Here is a 16,357-nt window from a genome sequence, read left to right as displayed (position 1 = left end):
TATTATTATAGACCAAACGCACTTTGTTGGAAGGCTATCGACTTTCCTTTGAGTGCAGCACTTAGGAGTTTTCACATATCGTGGCACTCTAGGGCAGCTTGCACAAAAGTGTAGTTGTGCCTGTCGTAGGCAGCGCACTCTACTCGTAGGATGTGCTGCATTGACTCTACCGCGGTCTCAACCAACAGTGCCCGGCGATGCTGTTTCTTGGAGATACCCAGTGGTGTCGTGAAAAGCCGGTCGCGCCGTTCGGCAAGAAAAGTCTTCACACCAACCTTGAACATCGAAAATCTTCTTCGATTGGATTGATGAATGGGCTGTAGGGTGGAAGCTGCTTCACTGAGTGCTCATTGGTGGCCAAGACAAGCTCCTCAGCCCGGCGATGCGCTGGCGCGTTCTCAAACAAGAAAATAGCTTCACGGCCAGGTTCCTGATGATGAGCCTTCTCGGACAGATAATCGAGAAATTCGTTCAATACAGCTCAGTGGATCTTGTCCACTAATGTCCAATGCAGAAGGTCATTTGCAGACATGCAAGCCAAAACATTCATATTCGCGCCATTTGTGCTGGTTGCAAGACAAATAGCTGGGGCGCCTCATCTCATTCTGCCAAAACTTCTTGCACACTACATGTTGAAATTAGTTTCGTTAATGTAGTACCGCGTGACTGTGGTACCCTCGTTTTGAAGCCATTGAACGAACTTGCGGCGTTCTTCCTTGACATACTGACGGTTACGGTCAACCGGCATCTGAGTAACTAACTTAAGTGTATAACAATGACCATCGAGAAGCCGATCGATGATCGATTTGCTGATTTACGTACCGGGAAGCTTCTCTGTCAAAGACATTCTGATTTGCATTAGCGTGAAGGATGGTTTCTTTTCTAGAATTTCACGCAGGGTTTTGACCACATTTTGGCCAAGCTTTTTTGACAAGCCACCATGTTTCTTGGCTGTTTCGCGATCTGTTGCGGTGATTGAGCGCAGTCTTTATATTTATTGCCAGTGTTTGGGTCAATCGCTTCAAGTCACCACCACGTCGGTACGCATCGATGATGCGGGAACGATCCACGGCAGAAACGCAAGCGTACTTGGTCTTTTATTCATCAGGCATCTTTCTTTGTCGTCCAGCATCTCGCACCTTGCCTGCTTCCATGGCCCAAATTTTCAAAATATTCCCTTTACATTAAAGCTGAGGCACGCCTCTCACGATGATCGCACAACGCCTGACGCTGGTCATCTGCCTGTCGTCTGCACGGAAATGCTGGCCCCCTGATAGAATCAGCTGCATGTAGTCTTCTTTACTTAGAATGGTAGTCTTTCCTCTCGAACATTAGTTCAAGAATTTATGTTTTGTACAAAGCTGCCATAATTCCCAGACGCAAGCTCTTACGGCCTTTATTACTCGATATAGCGAAGTGTTTCATTTACAATATCCAGACAATCATGGTAACACCCCAGACACCACTGCAACTTCATTGGCCGTCTGCTCGCGCCCTGCAAAAAATGGGTTTCACTATCTTGAACCTTCTGCGAAATTTGAGCGAGACACATTCGACAAATATCAGCCATGCTTCGTTTCGCCTCCATGCGTTCACTGGTGCAACTTGACGCGTTAGCACAAATTATTAGGCTGATGAATAAAAATTACTTTGAACTTTTTCTCTGCGACATCAAAACACTCTGATGCTCGGAAGTCTAGCTTTTCCAAAACCCACCCAGCTTCTTGCGAGCCTATGGTATATAGAGATGGTCTTACTTTTGCCTAGCAAGTAGCATATGGGAAAGACCGGAAGCGAAACTGGGATACTCAAACGGGAAAATTGATTGTGGCCATTCGAAGGGCTTCTTAAAATCGAAACACGGAAGTGGCAGGCTCATGGGGGTCGCGAGAGTAAGCTTTCCCGCAGTTCAAGATTCGCCACTCTTGTCGGCCAGTGATGAAGCTCAGGAACGCCTGGCCCTTGCTTCACTAGCGCGCATCCAGCGGACGCACCACAGTGAACAGAACTATACAGGAATATTGGCAAGAAGAGTGCATCCCCTACGATAGACCTGACTAATGTCCACAAGCAATGACTGAGAGAGATGACGATAAGCAAGGCCATATATACAAATTAAGCTCTCTCTGAAAGGAATAATGTATGCAAAAACACATCAAAGCAAAACAAATGCAACCATCCTCGGAATTCATCCTTTACCCTGTTATTATTAGGGCCCTCTTTAAGCGAAGGAAAACAAAACGCAAATTGTAGTACACGCAGGTATGCTTGCTTCTCAAGAGGCGTGAGGCTTTCTTTTAATTATTGTAAAGCCGTTCTTGCCGATTACATCTTGAGCAATTATGTGTCCATTGAAGTCCTCTTGGGCGTTTCGTCATTTGTTGCCGCCCTTTTTACTCATTCCCATCATTCGCCTTTTCAAGAAATTTCTTAGAACAGCCAACCGTCAAATGGGCCGCCTTTCTCTGAACGTATCAGACCTGCGAAAACGTTCTGTATGCATCACAGCTACCATACGCATTGTAAAGCACCGTGAGCGTCCTGTTCACTTCATGGCGTATTACCGCAGTTTACATATGTGCGACGTACGGGAAATGTGATGTGATCTGTCATCTCCAGGGACTAAACCATATGAGATCCTACACAGCATAATCTATTACGCTGCTAACGACTTTTCATGAGATACCCCTACAGTGAAGGATTGTTTATACCCGACAAACAGAACTGTGCAAAATCACTATTTATTGCTAACGACTCGCTGATGTTTTTTATATTCGTCAAATTATTGCTGGTTTATTGCAGCGCGTAGAAGTAGACGCTGTAATAGTAAAAAAAATTATTGATATTTACTACCGGCTCAAACTTCTCATTTCATAATTGTTATAACATAATCACCTTTTCAGCAACCTTTCATTTTTTGTCCATGAAGCTGTGATTTGTTAGTAGTCGAGAAAATTAAAGTGAACATAGTCACCATTGACCACCAGTAATTCGATCACATCAACAATCTCAGAAGAAAGTATTTAGGGAAACACATTCATACCTGTGGCAAAATGAACGAATGGTGGCTACCGCCGTCGTACCGAACCAAGGGATTTGTGATTACTAGTGACTAATCCTTAGCATCTCGAGGTTATTAATCTTGGATAATCGTTCGAATTACTTATCATTTGACATGCATGACGCCATGCAGCATAAAAGTACAAGAACACCGAACAGAGCTTATCGCTAGTGATCACTAAAAACTCGGCGGTATCAGTTAGCAGTGGTAACACAAAAGTGCTCATCTTACTGCAGCTTGATTGATACTACTGACGGCACTCACGACGGAAAGCTGCCTCAGTGATAGTAAAATAAGTTAATAATATTCACCAGGGACTTAAGCATACGAGTTTGTAGTAGGCATAGTGAGTCGTTCTTTTCATCGCATTTCATTTGATATACATTACGTCATGTTGCACAAAACACCCAGAACCCCAAACTGCGCATTGTATTTCACTTGTGCTCACTAGTGACTCGACTATATAAGTTAGGCGTATTATGCAGTTATATGTTATTCAGCAGTGTTTTAGTGGTACCGATGACAAGGCGCTTGATTGGAGGCTGCAGATAACGTAGTAGAATGGTGAATCGCATTCGCTAGTTACCGAAGCCTCCCGGCGAGGGCCTAATGATTATCATCGAATCACTCTTTATTGTTTCGTTTAATAGCCATGACCAAATCGCATGTGTATCATTAACTCAATGTACTCATGCTGACGTTACCTCTCAACTAATTTCGAGAATTGTCATGTGCTATGTCGCTCTCATAAAGAAGTAGAAAATAAAAACCTCCAAAAGTTGTCGTTACTTACGTGGCAGGAAAGCTATTGGCCTATCACCTCGCTCTTTCATTTTCAAGGTGTTAACTCATAATATGTTCGCAAATTTTCAGAAGTCTTGAAATTCAAAAGTTCTTGAATTCTGTTATGCCTGGATTAAAGTCACTGGCGTTTGGATTATTTCGGCTGGCGTTTGCATTAAACTGAGTGGTGCTCGGACTAAATTGACTGGCCCTCGGAGTAAGATCACTGGCACTTAGAATAATTGACTGGCGCTTGGATTAAATTGAGCGGGAAAACCTGTAGTAGATGTCTGAGTATGGCCCAGGTCTTCACAGTGCCCAGCGTTCCTTGGAGGGAGTTACAGAACTGGTCCCAGTTCTGTCGTGCAAGTTGCTCTGCGTAACGCCCTGCCTCGTCCGTTAGCTTCACGATGCAAATTTTTAGCTTACGGTTGGGCCGCTGTCTTCGCCACCTTCTCAGCCGACTGTGGCGCGCTTCCCACATGTGTAAGAGGGGCGGGTGCACTGCCGGATTGCCCGAGGTGAGTGCAATCTCCTTGGAGTGTTTCGCCACTGATTTCTGCGGTTCTTTAACCCGGCCCCATAGATCACTTGTCGCTTGGGCTTCTTCCACTTCTCTTTCGCTCCTGAACTTTGTACAGTCCGTGATTTTTATGGAGCGTATCTTTCTTCTTGGGAAGTTTCCCGCGTGTACCGCGACGCCGAGTATGAAGTGGTCGCTTCCCAACGTGTCGTTAGTGTTTTCCCACTCGACGTTCCGAAGTCTGCACAGGAGTGCATGATCGGGACACGTGTCGCGAGTCGTGCTGTTGCCTGCTCTTGTCGGATATGTCGGGTCCGTCACTATCGTAAGTCGGTGATGTTGTATGACGTTGTACAAGGTTGTTAACTTTCTGGTGTGTCTGACGTACCTCCACTCCTCGTGCGCCGCGTTGAAGCCGCCTAATATTAGGAGGTCGTTTCGTCCAGCCAGCTGCCTCGCTTGCTGCACCAAGTTGTCTAGGGGTCCCAGTGTTTCCTTCGGCGCGCTCTATAAAGTACAAAAAGACTCGTGTTTCCCCGGCTCTGCGGGACTATTTCCGTGAAAACGGAAATGTGATCGCACACGTGATCGACTCCCGTGTCCGCATAAGTGTGGTCTATTGTGCTGAGGTGTTTGCTCGTGAGTGTGATCGTACGTGCTACTGCTGCTGCGTGAGTGTGATACCGGGTGATTTTCGGTGATTTTCCTCATTCCTGTAAGGCTATTACGTCCGATGGTGTGTCTTGTTTGGCAATGTACTGCACCAGCGTCGCCCTCTTGCGAGTGAAACCATGACAATTCCACTGGCAGAGTTTTGGTTCACTCATTTGGTTCACTGGCCATCTTATTACTCTTGTAGCATTTGCTGAAGGGCTGCCTCCCTGTGTGGATAGACTCGCAGCTCCTTAAGGTGTTGATCGTTTACCAGAGGGGTGAAAACATTGCGTAATTCCGTTATCATGTGCCGGAGCTCGTCGTGCAGATATGTAGTCTTGGATGGCTTTCCTGTTTTCCTGAATATCTCTTTCGTAAGCCGCTACTCTAGCTAGGAAGTCTGGACGCGCTGTAGGATCCGGCTCGGGCAGCGCCTCGGCGTTCATTTCCTCGGCCTTCTCCTCCACTACCGAGGGAGTGAATGCGCGCTGTGGCGACGGTGCCTGTGCTGGCGGTTCGGCAAACTTTCTTGTGCTGGTAGCTTGTTTCGTCTTCGTTCCTCCTTTAGTTGCGCGAGCAATTCGGCTATCTCTAAGTACAGTTCCTACACTAGCGCCGCAAGCGCCATTACATTGTTGTTCGTGTTTGCGTCTGCGTCTCGTGGTGGTTGCACGTGTTGCTCGGTTTTGTCATTTTGTCTTTGTGACTTCGGGAGGCGGCGTTCTGCCCAGCTCACCTGTTGTTCCTTGTAGCCCACATGACTCACGGTCTTCGTCCTACTGCCGGACCTGGTTCTCCTCTTGGACCTGGATTTACTGCCGCCTCGTTGTTGCGACGCCGCTCAGGGTCTGGACCTGGAGCTCGCCCGAGATCAGGATCGCTGTCTACGACCCTTGTTCGGTTGTTCCATCGCGGTGTTTTCTTTCTGTGTCTGTTCCCTGCGCGGCCTGTACGACAAGCGCGGCGCGGCTAGCAGTCTCTTGGGGCATTCTTTCAAAGCCGTCGTATGGTCGCCGTCCCACAACGAACATTTCAGTTTGCACTCGTGTACATCCTTAGGCTTTGCTGCACCGCAGCTTTTGCAGGTGGGGTTATCCGGCTGCGAGCAAACGTCGGTTCGATGCCGCATTTGATGAAATACGCTGCATGCCTTAACCGTGTGTCCCAAGGGTAGGCAGCGTGTCGAACTGCACTTCCGCCGAGGCTCGGCCGGCACTGCACTATCTTCGGGATCGGCCCACGTATGGGGAGTGCTTAACGCCTGCTTCACCTCCGCCGCGGGTTTGGCCGGCATTGCGCCATCTTCGGGATCGGCTCACATACGGGGAGTGCTTAACGCCTGCTTCACCTCCAACGCTGGTCGGCCCGGCATTGCACTATCTCCGGGATCGGCGCACGTAAGGAGTTTTTTGTTTACCACAACGACAGGAAAATTTCCTTCGACGGTAGAGGTATACAGCTTCGCTGTAAAAAGAAGTCGGACCAAGGATTTCCTGAAGCCGTCAAGTAGCGGTTTTTCTCCTTAGCCCCTTTCTCACTATTTCGTAGTTGTAAAGAAACAAAATGAATGAATGCCGAGAACGCAGCGCTACGTCGACAATCGCTGGACAGAGATTCAATAGTTCTGGTAACGGATCCTCTAATTATTTCACCGCGGGAGGCATGCAATAGGTCTGATTATATTACATCATCCCGACTCCACCACTCGCCCTTAAATTAAATATAGCAATCTCATTTTTTGTTTTCACACACGATTAAGCGGTTCAAAAAATCTGGCCACGATGCAAGAAGCACAAGCTCAAATGTGCTACGGCGGGAACTGCACGTACGGCGCATCGATACGAGGCACGAAAGTCAATCCTTTTTGCCCAAGCAGGGGAAACGTTATAACGAAAAGCAATACTTTTGTTGGCAATATAATGAGAAAGAAATTTCGCTTCAGCTGTTGTTGGCCCAGTTTCAAATGTAATGGGGGGGGGGGGGACAAATCGAATACTTTGACCCTGCCATTCTTACATAGTGGGGTGGGGGGGGTATATACCGCATTCCCGGCCCCTGTTATAAATACGCTTATGATTTTGTGTTTTTATCGAGCAGCCGTCGTTGGGCCATGTCAGGCGATGATGTAGTTTCCGTGACACGAACATTTGTGGGAGACCTCGAGAACAAGCGCATCTGCGGTAAAAACACAAACATGTTTTCGCCTTTTTACCGCTTCCGGCGTTAGCAATTAGTATCATTGTGAATGGAGCGGAAGATCATTCAAGTTGGCAGGAGTTTTTTTTTTTTTCGCATTGTAGACAATACAGTATACCTAGGCAATATATTACACGGTGGTATGTTTCTTAGGGTTGGCATAATATTGATTTTCGTAATACCATGATAGGGACAAGCACCATTATTCTGTGCAACATCACCTTTGCCTTTTAATGCACGCACACGCTGTCTCGTTGTCATAAGAAAATGTTACAGAATGGAACTAAATCCTGCTCACTATTGAGTGTGCAATTAGCCTTGGTCTGACGTGCGCCTCTGACGAACTTCTACATTTTATACAGAGCCCATGTTGAGTAACTAAAGTCATTCACACGACATCCATTTCGTACTTTTGTTTTCGGTCCCCATAAAACAACAGTTGGCAGCCAACGTCTTTAGGCAAATCATGTGCGTGTGAACCACATAAGCATAAAACAAGCAAGGAAAATGGTTCCCCTACAGCCCACACGGCTTGATTACAATCCGTTTTGCTGTCTCCCGGTTGGAGAAACACTGGACGTTTTTACACATAAAAATATAATGTTGATGCGTAACATTGCAATCAAAATATTAGCAAGAAATCTTGAAGAGTGCTTTCTTCGACCCGCACCTCCCCTTAAGTCAATTCTCGTTCTTAATAAGGAGACATTACCAGTACCTGAACGTTATCATAAACGACGAAGAAGGACGCCTGAAGCATGTTTCAAATGCTGCGAGATGGAAGCCAGAAGAAGATGCAATGAAAACGAGCTTGTTTGTTTCTTTTATGCTTGTTTCACAATATGCGACATTTCTTATGCATTCCAATACACTCGGATCCTACGAGTTCCTCACCTGAAAAAAGCATAAGATTCGCCCATTGTCCATGTACATGGATATGCTGTGCCGATGTCGTGGACACATTTACGAAAGAAGCGTTTTTTTGCGTTTATAACAGATGAGTCAATGACAAACGGAGTAGAGGAAGTATTGTATCTTTTGCAGTTATGATGAGCCTGAAGAACATGACAGTAGTTACAGCAGTGAGCGATGAGCTGCACTGAATGGTGCATTGGTGCCCTGCTCTCAGCAGAGTTCGCTCCTCAATTGTTACATGCGACAATTCATCGTTGCATTTCATTTCTTGAAATTTATTTTCACACTCTAGGTCCAGCATTAAAAATACGTTTTTGAAACGCGATCTCTGCTACACTCGATCGGTCACTATAGCAGAAAATATGTTCTACAGTTCGTACGCGCCACTCATAATAATAATCATTCCTTAGACTGGCCGCCGTTGGAACCACTTGCCTTGGTTACACTACCGAGTGCGGTGACATTACATTACAGTTCACCATTAAACGGCATTTTTGATAGCCTTTGTTTCTTTTGTTTGTGCTTCATGAAAATAATGACTTTGCAAAAGTGATTTAGCTTATTACTCGGGCCGAATTTTAACGATGACATTTTCAAGCAAATACAGTAAAGAATTCGGCGCCATTTAACTAGCGGGACAAATAAATCAAACAAGTGGAGACATTGTAAAACGCATCTTTAGGCTTTTCTGCTAGTGCGCCGCGTTACAACGGGCGAATTTCCTTTCATTATAGCGGAGCTTTCTTCGCCTCTTCCTGCGACTTTTCCCCTGTTGCTGTTGCTGTCTGACACACCGAGTCGGGAGGTGGCTCAGAGCGTGCGTATAGATGTCAGGAGCGAAACAGAGAGGAAAGGCATCGCGAGAAGCTCGTCTGGACATTTGCACTGCGGCGTCGCATGTGCACAATGCCCTCAGGAGCTCCCTTGGCGTTGCCACACTACCTTCTTGGCGGCTGTAATTATCCGAGACTCCCTGCAAATGCAATGTAGAAACTGCAGCGCTTACCTTTCCACAGCGTGCAACCGTCCAGAGGGGAGGTGCATAGAACGGTAGAGAGGAGGTAGGATAGAGCAGGCGGAGAATGATTAGAACTGACGGCCGCCACTGAACGAGGGAATGACAACTTTGCCGCTCTTCGCTCGCACATCCCCTACGTTTGGGGACGGCGGGAGCAGGAAATGGCGACGTACGTTACGTTTCTGCTATTCGTGAATGATAAACACCATGGAAATTTGTCAAACGGACAACTGACGCTCTGCGTGCCTACTCAAATCCGCATAAAAGCACATCTAGGCTACATCGTAACACTGTAGCAGGTAGGCGTCGCACGTCATTTCAACAGTTCCAAGCTCACAGTGGTAGCTTTGCGATTACGTCATCGCTCGAGGTCGCGAGTTCGATCCCTACTGCGGCAGCCACATTCCGACGGGGCAAATACAAAAATGCTCGTGTACCCAGATTTAGGTGCTCGTTCAACAACCCAGGAGACCAAATTTAATCCGTAGTCAGCCACTACAGCGTGCCTCATAATTCTATTCTGGTTTTGGCACGTAAAACCCCATAATTCAATTAAATGTTAACATTTCTGCCACTATGTAATGGGCGGTGTGATAGAATGTCAATACTAACCTGCTAGGAGGTTATGGACGCTGTCGTACAACAACGCCTCAAGCAAACACATCTGGCTGTGTGTTCTGCGTGTTAAGCAGACAAACAGCAGGATTGCAAGCAAGGTAACATTTATCATCAACTCACCATTCTCCTATTGCACTAAACGCTGAAGAAATTAAACATATGCCGTGAACATCACCCCTAGTTATCGTCAATCAAGGCAAACAGCACATAAACCTTCGCTTACATCGATTCCCATAGTGCATGTGATCCGCATAATTTTATTTACACCCTCCCCATTCGAGCGTGCATTTCATACAGCAGCGATAATCTGACCCCTCTTGTTTTCTTCGTAACCGATATCGTCACCTCATGTGTTGTATGATTATACGTAAGCACCGAAGAACAATGCTGCTTTTGTCATTGTCCAGTTGCAACTATTTTCACATATCGCCGACAGAAGACATCGCAGCTGAAGGTGACGGAGGGACTACTTCGGTTTTTGAAAGAGACGGACTTGGACAAACGGCTGTTGCAGTGATATCATGTACCACGCAAGAGTGACGGACTCTAACTGACGATGTGTGTGCTGTGTTATGTGCTCTCTCTCTGCTCCCCATCTTTCACCCCCCCCCCATCCCGCTCCCATGTGTAGGGTAGCAAACTGGTTAAGCTAAACTGGTTAAGCTCCCTGCCTTTCCTTTTCCACTTTTTCCTTCCTTCCTTCTTTGTCATTGTCCGGGACCTCTCACTGTCGCGTTAATTCAAGCAAAGAAATGTGCCGGTACATAGTTGGCTACCTTTGTGACTTCGTCATATGAATACGTTCGCAGCAAAAGGACAACGCGCGCAAGAGCACCGCGACACTCGCGACTTTCTGTGTCATCCATTCCATACAGAAGAAAAGAAAACCTGGATAGACAACGTGTATTGAAGCTTCGTTGATTTCCTGCTTTTTGTTTCCCTCGTCGGCAACATTGTAAATGAAAGGAAGGGACTTAAAGGGCAGCTCAACACTTTTTTAAAAAAGTGAACTTTCAGTGAATTATTACAATTTTTCATCCCCTGTATACGAAAATCATTGTTTAACAGGCCAGAAATTATCGCTACTCGCTTTATTTAGCAAAAACAAGCCGCAGCGTCTGTGGGAGTCGCCGCGGGTCTCTTGACGGGCTCTGATGGCGAAGACGATCGTGACGTCATCTTAGGTATCGAGGGGGTGCGTGATTCGAATAGAGCGCTCACGTGACCCCTGTATTCACGTCATCCTCGCGCCCGTCTGTTGCCGCTGCGCTAGGCGCGCGAGAGGGGGGGGGGGGAGAGGAGCTTCACCGAAATTTTAAACGGCGATTGCAGCGCTGCTACGTGTACAATCGAGGAAATAACTTCAGGAGTTGAAACCAAGGTAACTCTTCCAGTTCTAAAACCTCTTCAGCTTCCCTTTAAGCAGTCGGACAGTGACGAAACCCAGTAAATCATAAGAGAACATAAGGAAATGTTCCTCTACAGTTTGATTCCAAGGGCAACATAGTTTCTGATCACAAGACTGCTGACTATTTATTTTACACAAAAATGAAGCGCCAAGTTGAATTAAATTCTGGCGTTTTTACGTGACAATAACGGCGATTCGATTATGAGGCATGCCGTTGTGAGGGACTCCGATTTAATTTTGGCCACCGTGTGTTCTCTAACGTGGACCCATGCACGGTACGCGGGCGTTTTCTCTTTTATTTTTGCGTTTCACACTTAATGCGACCCCGCAGCTCAATATGAAGCATTTTATTACGTCGTCTACCACCATGTAGTGGTCCTCACACCGAATAAATGTAGCATGCACATGCATCCGCAATATTAGCTTACCTTTTGTAAGCATTGCGCCTTAACAATCATTGAAGTCGCCTTATTTCACTAGTGTACCCCTCGCCGAAGCTTTAGCGCCATGCATTTTCTAGACTGCGCTGTTCACTGCTGGCGGTCGCCTAAACGGTGCTTTGGGTGCGGCTGATAGTGTCATGTTAGGCCGTCAAACGGCGATTAGGTGTAGTTTGAAAACCACAAACACAACTCACAATGGCGCTTGGAGCATACCGCGGTGCATCTACTACGTCACTATTCGCACTGCAAAGCCCAAAAACACAAGGTGTACCTCAGATCTTGTTAAGCACCAGTATTACACAGTCATAATCAGTCTAGCAAGGCCTGTTGAGAAGCTTGCCAAAACAGCTAAGGCAGCAAGGGCACAGCCCTCCGACATACACATTAAAAACCACACATAATAGTTATTCGTGAGTCTGTGTGAAACCTATAGGCACACATCAGCGGACTTTCAACTTTTCCTTAAAACCTTACAACATTACGTCGATGCATATTTTACTGTTTAATCTCAGTATCGCCAAATTTCTTTTTTTTATCATGTCTGTCACCAAGTGAAAACAAGTAGCCATCAGCACACTGCAACCAAAGTTCTATGCTTGTTTATGTACTTAAATATACACGTTAGTGCCCTGGTGACCACTAATCAGACAGGTTATGCGAAAAGGACTGATCATGCACGCTGGCGAAAGCTCTAGGTTTATTCGTGCTTGCTATTACGTTGTCTGTGCAGCTGAAATTAACCGCAATGATTATTTGAAATCCATATTACACTGCTTATAAGCATACGATCTAGCTACTTTCGGTTACGCTTTGTTTGTCTAATTGTTTTGTAATCCACAATGGAAATCAATAAGCACTAATTCGAAGAAAAAGACGGAAGGAGCAATGAGTTACCAGGAGGAAGTTCACTTCAAGCTGCTCTATTTCAATATATTTGCGCCTCGTTTGATACACGATTCTGACCGCAAACAAAAGCAGCATTCAGCTAAGGCTGTCAAATATGTCCGTTTTATATCCTCGTGTAGAAGGCCTTGTGCAGACCGCCGGGGGTGGGGTGGAGGCATAAAAATATAAATCACTGCCATAGCATGTGGACCGGCGTTTCTATCTACCGAAATATACAAAAAGCAACACTTTTGTTGCCGCTTTTTTCCTAGAGATGTCGACGAAAGTCTGGTTGATATAGAGTTACTCTATGTGGATCTTACAGAGAGTAACTGAGATTACAGAGAGTAAGTGGAGATTCACAGGCAAAGGAGTACGTCCTCCGTCAGAGGTAAGTGAGGGTGTCGGAGCCTCGATTTGAGCTTTATCCAAAGACTACCAGTGAATTTTATCTCTAGCAATTGTTTCTTTATGTAGGGCCTGGTGGGCTCTTTCCATAACTAATTATTCAAGCATTCAAACAAACACACGCGGTGCCACCCCTTCCTCATCGCTGCTCGTCGTCATGCCTGCGAGGCGTCCGCCGTGCATGAGCCGCCTCCGTAAAGACTGATTAGTACCGCTGCGCGCCACCGGTGGAGTCACTTGTTCTGTTAGAAGCTGCAGAGCACTGTCTCCGCGCATTCCTTATAACTCTCTCGAAGACTCGCGAGGCGCACCAACCGTTTGCGAAACTCAAGCACCTGCCGCACTACGACCTGACGTCATGCCGCTCGCATGACGTCAAGGCAAGGACTCGCGCCTGTCGTCTGCTACAGTTCGGGCGGTGTCCAGGCGCCTTCCGCAGTGTTTCCGTTTGTTCACAAACGTTCCGTATGATTGCGCACTTATGACGGTCTTCTCAAATATATTTTTACGATGTCTTCGTTCGTCATAATTTATTGAAATAGCTTATTTCCTAAAAAATAATTTCGCAAATGCAAAGCATCCGACGGAGCTGAATCCAGGGCGGTGTGGGTTTTTGGTGGGCCGTTCTACGCTCTGCAGCGCTAGCTCACGTGAATAATAAAAACATATAACCGCGAGAACACAGGATAGAACAACGCAGTTAAGAGACAATACTTTTATCGTATACAACAAGCACGTAACAAACGCTGACTATATTGATTTTACTACATTTACCTTTATTTTAACCCCCTAAAACTTGTTTTCTCATGACGAGTAGTTCATTGCAAAATATCTAACTTTCGCATTTACTCGCAGGAACGTTCGGCAGTAGCACAAGGAATAAACAATACCACACTCTAGAATTTACCGGTGTCATTTGCGTTTTGAACTGCTTCTCAAACTTAAGCCATCTTTCAGCAGTAACCTTAATCGGTGGTAACTTGCAGTAAAGCTAATTGAGGATATAAGCTATTTGCCCCTTACGAAAAGGCATGGCCCAGTATTTATCCACTTTTCGGTGCTACACACTCTGCTCAGTTCTTAAATTTACAGGCACTTGTTGCCTGGGGAACCGTTATGAGGGACTGCTTGGTGAAACCGACACCTATGTGCCGTTCCGACCGTATGGTTCAGCCAGCAAGAAGCCGAAGCTTCATTCATTAGTAGTATGGGACACATTAAAGATATGGATGTGTCAGACACCAACCTCCCAGCCTTGCCAACTCGCCGCACGATAGCGCAACTGTATCTTTTTCACAATCTGTGCTACAATTTTCCCCAGCTGCGTAATACACTTATTTTCCATCCTCAGCGCACTTCCTGTCGACTTTTCAACAGCTTAACCAAACAGCGTCTTCATGGAACTACCACCGCATTTCATAAATCTTTCCTGCCCATCACAATAGAACACTGGAACAAGCTGCCACAATCGATAGTTAATGAACGCGATGTCACAGAATTTAGCCACTTGCTGACTGCCCATTTTCAAACTTAACCACGTTACTCACACTTTCGCCAGGTTTTATTTCTTACTTCCTTTACATTTTCTTTTGTTTATCTATTTTTCCCTTTAACGTCCATATCCAGTTTGTTATCATGACTGCACTCTGTATTTTTCTGCCCCCCCTCCTTATGTAATACCCTAAAAGCTGTCATTAAGGTTTAATAAATGATGATATCAGCATTCACCGAAAGAGATAAAAAAACAAGTGAATTCATATGAGGCTCGCATATAGTGTCTTCTTTATGATGCGGGTGTGCGAGCCAGTCCTTTATGTACTGAGAAAGCGAATAGTTCTCAGTTCGTAAAATTAAACACCAGTGTAGTTGGAGACATCGTAACGCAGACGGTAGTTAGATGTTCCTCCTCCTCGCAGCCTAAGTGGCACTCTAGTGCTTCAATTATACTATATGTATTGTATTTGGCTGTAAAGAACTGCTTCATGGTTTCAATTCGAAGTTGTAGTGAACTAATAAGTTTCGCCAACAATGCTTGCCTCGCCATAACGCCATAACGACAGTTCAATGCTTCGACTGCAGAATATGTCTGCCATACTGTCGATAAAGGCCGCTGCAGGTCGTTATGAAACGTTCCATCACTTCTAATGGCTTGGCTCGTTTCTTGATATACCACACACTGATATACCGTACATGACGCGCAGTCGTGCTAACCATCAAGAACATTGCTTTCTCTGGGTGGCTCTTTCGGAGAACGCTCAAAGTAGTAGCAATCTTGTTTTTTTTTTCGTACAAAGTATGCGACTAGTTCTTTCTTTCACGCATTATTACATTGTCCACGTTTGAGTATAACAACTCACTATAGCAATAAGAAGTTTAAGGAAACCTTTGCAGGCAGTATCATATTCTAACATACTGATTTAATATAAGGTTGACACCAAATACCAAGATTCCTATTCTGTTTAAAACTAAATGTATGTCATTACTAAATACTAAATGAATGTTATGTTAGGAGCGAAGCATCATGCAAAATTTTCCATGGCGAAATTGAAGACATTCTCTTTAGCAAAATTTATCGGCCGACATCGCGCAGCTCTGCATTGCAAAAGCAGTAGATGCCGACAACTCTACATAGCTTACAATATCCTCGCAGCAAATTGTCACGATTCACGCAGTTTCGAAAAGGAAACTCAGGCTTAAGCGTGACAGCAGAAAGCAGCCAAACTATCTTTGGAGAAGTGAGGCTGGTGTGCCCTATACTCCAAGCATCTACGAAGTGAAAGAGCGCGCGCGGCAGCCGAGCGAGCCGGAGCGAGCGTCCTGGCCTTGACGTCACTCACGAGAGGGTGCCACAATTTGTCGCCGCTAATATAGCAGTCGATCAGTAAAAGATTATGAAGTAAACGGCAATTCAACTGTCCCTTTTATCAGAAAAGTTGAAAGACATTTTTTATTTCTCTTTCTCTAATATTAAATCTCAAGAATTCAGTGTTAATGAGCTGATTTGTATGTCATTTAAACAGGTATCTCTCTTAGAGTTTTCATGTCAACTCTCTAGCTCGTATAGCTGGGTTTAGTAACCTACTGTTCGACTTGTTGGGGCATTTAGTTCGACGTTACACGAGTGACCTAATGGACACAGGTTCCGAGCAGAAAGCTACCAATAGGTTCAACATTAGACTAGAGAAAACCCTTAGTGATACGTGGAACCTGATTCCCCAAGTATATGGTAACAACAATTCATAGAGAAATCGTCGCTTTAAATGGCCCTAAACATTTCTAAAGCGCCGAGGTTCGCAAGATGATTTGGTGCTGGACACATTGCAAATGTGGCATCGCATGTAAGGCAGTTAGTACTGCGTTCAGATCTCCGTGTTTCTGTACGCATAATATAAGACCTGAAATTGAATGGAAATGTCTGTCACCAGATTTCTCGAAAATATTTACA

The 16,357-nt window shown here is 45.5% G+C and overlaps 2 protein-coding genes across 2 annotated transcripts in view; both read left to right on the top strand.

The window, feature by feature from the left end:
• LOC142585134 (uncharacterized) overlaps nt 1-16,357 on the top strand; it is a 211,287-nt gene that overhangs the window by 152,677 nt on the left and 42,253 nt on the right. The window lies entirely within an intron of this gene.
• The window catches only part of LOC142586278 (uncharacterized), a 33,669-nt gene that overhangs the window by 14,065 nt on the left and 3,247 nt on the right, over nt 1-16,357 (top strand). The window lies entirely within an intron of this gene.

Source organism: Dermacentor variabilis, chromosome 6 (assembly GCF_050947875.1).
Source record: "Dermacentor variabilis isolate Ectoservices chromosome 6, ASM5094787v1, whole genome shotgun sequence".
NCBI lineage: Eukaryota > Metazoa > Arthropoda > Arachnida > Ixodida > Ixodidae > Dermacentor > Dermacentor variabilis.
Note: the sequence above shows the minus strand (reverse complement) of the source record. Positions and strands in the feature narration are given on the sequence as shown.